This window comes from Hylobates moloch, unplaced genomic scaffold (genome assembly GCF_009828535.3).
Source record: "Hylobates moloch isolate HMO894 unplaced genomic scaffold, HMol_V3 SCAFFOLD_2, whole genome shotgun sequence".
NCBI lineage: Eukaryota > Metazoa > Chordata > Mammalia > Primates > Hylobatidae > Hylobates > Hylobates moloch.
Genome location: NW_026652277.1, coordinates 7,922,544 through 7,927,701, shown reverse-complemented (window position 1 = coordinate 7,927,701; position 5,158 = coordinate 7,922,544). Strand labels below are relative to the sequence as shown.

The 5,158-nt window shown below is 45.4% G+C and overlaps 1 pseudogene; it reads right to left on the bottom strand.

Annotated features, from left to right (window-relative positions):
• Positions 1 to 3,949: 3,949 nt before the first annotated feature.
• Positions 3,950 to 4,736, bottom strand: LOC116474651 (peptidyl-prolyl cis-trans isomerase A-like; annotated as a pseudogene).
• Between the last annotated feature and the right edge of the window lie 422 nt (positions 4,737 to 5,158).

The window sequence follows — 5,158 nt, the reverse complement described above, 5'->3', positions numbered from 1 at the left end:
GAGTTTGTTTTTGTCAGTGGTTCATCTGTGTAATTCCAGTATGAGTTTCTTCACTCTTTTTTTCCCAAGTGTAATGCAGAGTCCAGAGCAGGAAGCCAACCTTCCAGCTTTCATCATCTGGCTGCACTACGGCCTCATCTAAAGTAGGATTTCAGCTCCATCATGGGTCTGGTAGCTTCAACCCATACTTAGTGTGCCCCTTCTCCTCTTGGGATTGGTGTAGGAAGTATCTACAAAGCAACATGGTCTCTGTGCAAAGCAGTAAGTCACGGACAAGCCCTAGAAGGCTCAGAGCTCAGAGCCGTCCCAAAAGTGCATGGCCAGTGAGGGACAAAGATCATCAAAGATCCATCAAACAGGCAGGTGGCTACAGCTATTGAGGCTACAGCTTTGGATAAAGGTGACTGTGAGACTAGCCAATAATTTAAATATTTACACGGGTGTTAGCAGCAGAGGATGCCTAGCTCTAGACAATGGCTGAACAATAAGCCCTGGAATACAAGCGTGGCTGGAAGAGAGAATCTTGATGATCCCCTTTGCTAGCTTCTAGTCCAGTTTGTTAACTAGTCCCTCTTTGCTAGCTTTTGGTCTAGTTTACTAACTAATCCCTCTTCTTACATATTGGGTTGTTCCAAGTTTTTGGTTCTCCTAAACCTGTACCATATTTGAAATGTGGGAATGTATATTCTATCTCAGTAGCTTCCTCTTTTCTTTTCTTTTTTTTTTTTTTTGAGACGGAGTTTCACTCTTGCTGCCCAGGCTGGAGTGCAATGGCGCAATCTTGGCTCACTGCAATCTCTGCCTCCTGGGTTCAGGCAATTCTCCTGCCTCAGCCTCCCAAGTAGCTGGGATTACAGGCATGCGCCACCATGCTGGCTAATTTTGTATTTTTAGTAGAGACAGGGTTTCTCCATGTTGGTCAGGCTGGTCTTGAATTCCCGACCTCAGGTGATCTGCCCACCTCGGCCCCCCAAAGTGCTAGGATTATAGGTGTGAGCCACAGTGCCTGGCCAGCCTCCTCCTTTCATAATTATCAAACAATTTTGGTGTCTACGTCACACAAAAGCCCAATTCTGATATGAGATAATGTTAAACTATAATAAACTTTCATATAACACTCATTGGCCAGAAACGCGTATCGCATGAAGTTTAGTTTGTGAAGTAAGACCTGTCTTTGTAGACAGTGCAAGGTCGGAATACAGGAAGAAATATTTTAAATGTTTTAAAAATTTGTTATTTACATATCTTTAAGATCATTATATACAATTGAAGATGAAATTCAAATTGTTCAGCCATTCGACAAACAGGGACAGATCCGTGGCTTATGAGCCTCAAGGGAGCTGATGGCTCAGAAGAGTTGAGTTCTAGAAAGTTTTAAAAAGAAAAAAAAAAGTTGGCTGGGTGTGGTGGCTCACGCCTGTAATCCCAGCACTTTGGGAGGCTGAGGCGGGTGGATCACCTAAGGTCAGGAGTTCAAGACCAGCCTGGCCAACATGGTGAAACCCCGTCTCTACCAAAAATATAAAAAATTAGCCGGGTGTGGTGGCACGCGCCTGTAGTCCCAGCTACTCAGGAGGCTGAGGCAGGAGAACTGCTTGAACCTGGGAGGCAGAGGTTGCAGTGAGCCAAGATCGTGCCACTGCACTCCAGCCTGGGCGACAGAGTAAAACTCTGTCTCAAAAACAAAAAGAAAACAAAAGTTGTAATACTCAAACATAGAAATGAGATAGCTTGATCCAAGGCTGTGATATGAGCCTGTGATATGTGTCCAAGGGCAAAGGCCAGAGATGACAGAGAAAACAATTTCTATGAGCAAAGTCAAAAGTCAAAGACAAGTTGGTGAGGCTGTACAAATGGCACTTTTCACCAGGAAGCCCAAAGGTGAACCTGGAGTCCTCAAACTCCAGGAAATGCACCTCCCAGATCCAAAAGGGAGCCAGAGGTCATGGTCTGCTCTGGGATGGTACAGGAAAGAAACAAATGAATTTTTAAAAAGCAGAGAAATACCACAGAGCTCTGAGAAGTTGTCTGTAAGACAAGGAGCAAGTGGCAGTGTCTAGAAGGGATGGCTTAAAGCTGGGACAAGCAGGACTGGGGTCTCTCCTTTGCCACAATGTATCTTTTCCCCTTTTCCTTAGGAAGTGACAGCAAAAAGTCAACTCAAGAAGAACCCTGGGGTCTGATGGGTCCCTGATACATAGAGTCTCTCGTTTTCTCAGAGCTATTCCCTCTCAGAACCTTCCCCAGCCTTCTGTTATCCCTGAGGATGGGGTCAGGCCCAGGACAAAGTATGTACTTGTCAAATCATGAGTTTTAAAGACAAATGGCTCCTTTTAAGCAGTTTTTTTCATTTATCAATGAAGACACTTATCCCCAGAGGGGTTAACTGACTTCCAACGTCCAAGGGAGGGTTAGTGAAGGAAGCTTCTTGGTTCCTGGTTTAAAACTCATCTCAACACACCACACTGCCTTCCTAAAACTTAACTGAGAAAGATTTTTAAATATTCATTAGGAAATAGTCTGGAGAGGTCATACATGTACAAGGAAATTAACTTCAGCCCTGTGTACTAGCACAAAAGACTAAAAACTACCTTACTCTCTACTAATAGGAGATGGATTAAAGAGGTAATGGTGTACCCATTCAATCCTACAATGTACAGCAGCCCCCCCCCTTTTTTTTGGAATGGAGGTTTAATAGTCAGAAGAGAAGGGAAAGAGAAACAGCTCTCTCTATATATATAGAGAGAGGAGTCTCTGAGTGGAAAGGACCCATATATAGCCTTTTTAAAAAGGAGGTTGGAGATGAACATGGTGGCTCACGCCTGTAATCCCAGCAACTCCAGGGGATCGCTTGAAGTCAGGAGTTCGAGACAAGCCTGGGTAACACAGTGAGACCTCCCCTCCGCCATCTCTAAAAAAATACAATAAAACTAAAAGGAGGTTGATCTACGTATTTTGATATATAATGACCTCCGAGATATGCTGTTAGTGAAAAATCAAGAGGCATGCTGCCATTTGTGTTGAAGGCCTGCAGAGGCACATGCGTACTCATGCCCTCATCCTTGCCACCACTAGAAGCACATGCCAAGAGCCGGCAACAGGAGCTGCCTATCGGGGAAAAGCTCAGTGCAGGGAGAATGAGACTTAACTTCGCTGTCTCTCCTTGATGGCTTTTGAATTTTGTACCACATAGCTGACCTCTGAATAGGTCATACTACCTACTCAAAAAATTACATAATGAAAACAGAAAATGTCTCTAAGGCCAAAGCTACACACAGATGTTTCATTAGTTAGTATACAGGTTGAGCTGTGTGGGCTCCAGTCCCAAAATAACAGCCGCTCACAACACAAGCACGTTTATCTTTCATGAAAAGGTCTCTGCATCCCTCAGAGGGGAAGCTGTGCCCTAAGATGACAGCAGGGCTGGCTCCCTCTGTCCTGTCTCCCCTGCCCCCAGGATGCTGGCTTGTTGCAGGTGCTCTGGGATGACTTCCTCCCACTGGTAGGCATTTCCTCCAGGTGTCCAGAGCAAACAGTGTCACGGTGGAAGAAGGGGCCCACTGGCAGCCTTGGCCATGAGGGTCCAGCAATAGGGGACTAAATAAATAATGGTACCCTGCGTAGAACCACATGACGGGATGGCCAGCCGATTGACCTGACTCAGGTGCAGGCTGTGTGGTGACCTGGAAAGACATTCAGGTCCTTTCAAATGACAACAGATCAATACAAACAGTATACAGTAGGTGCCCCTTATCCTCAAGAAGGCGTTGCAAGTCTCCCAGGTGATGCCTAAAACCATGGCTAGTACCCACTCCTAAACTGCACAGCCTATGCACAAAGGTATTTTTCCTTTTTCACAATTTTATGGGTATATTATTATTATTTTTTGTTAGTTTTTATTTCATAGTCATAAACTTAACTCTGCAATCCAGCTAGGCATGGGAGGGAACAAGGAAAACATGGAACCCAAAGGGAACTGCCGTGAGAGCACAAAGATTCTAGGATACTGCGAGCAAATGGGGTGGTGGGGTGCTCTTCTGAGCTACAGAAGGAATGGTCTGGTGGTTAAGATAAAACACAGGTCAAACTTATTAGAGTTGTCCACAGTTAGCAATGGTGATCTTCTTGCTGCTCTTGCCATTCCTGGACCCAAAGCACTTCATGGCCTCCACAATATTCATGCCTTCTTTCACCTTGCCAGAGACCACATGCTTGCCATCCAACTACTTGGTCTTGGCAGTGCAGATGAAAAACTGGGAATTGTTTGTGTTGGGTCGAGCATTTGCCATGGACAAGATGCCAGGACCTGTATGCTTCAGAATGAAGTTCTCATCATCAAATTTCTCCCTGTAGACAGACTTGCCACCAGTGCCATTATGACATGTGAAGTCACCACCCTGACACAAAAGCCCTAGAATAATTCTGTGAAAGCAGGAACCCTTATAACCAAATCCTTTCTCTCCAGTGCTCAGAGCACGAAAGTTTTCTGTCTTTGGAAACTTGTCTGCAAACAGTTCGAAGGAGACGCGCCCCAAGGGCTTGCTGCCGATGTCGATGTTGAAGAATACGGTGGGGTTGACCATGGCTGGTAGTACAGGGCTCCTGGCGGCAGTGGCGTCTGCAAAGCCTTTTTTGTTGTGTTTTTTTTTAAGAGATTGGGTCTCACTCTGTCACCCAGGCTGAACTGCAGTGATGCAATCATACCTCACTGTACCCTTGAACTTCTGGGCTCAAGTGATCCTCCTGCCTCAGCCTCCTGAGTAGCTAGGAGTACAGGTGTATGCCACTATGCCTGGCTCATTTTTTTTTTTTTTTTTTTGTAGAGGCAGAATCTTGCTATATTACCCAGACTGATCTCGAACTCCTGGGCTCAAGTGATCCTCCCACCTTGGCCTCCCAAAGTGGTGGGATTATAGACATGAGCCACTGCACCTGGCCCCAAGGATTCCTTCTTACAGCCACAGTATATGATCTTCTTTTCTGATACGGAACTTTCACCTTTTCACTTAAGAAAGCACTTTATGGCTTCTCTATGGTGTATCCAAACTGCCAGTGCCACTCCTCTTGTGCTTTAGGGCCATGGAAGTAAAGTAAGGGTGACTTGACCACAAACGCTGTGATTCCAAGACAGTGAATCTGATCACAGAGATGGCTACTA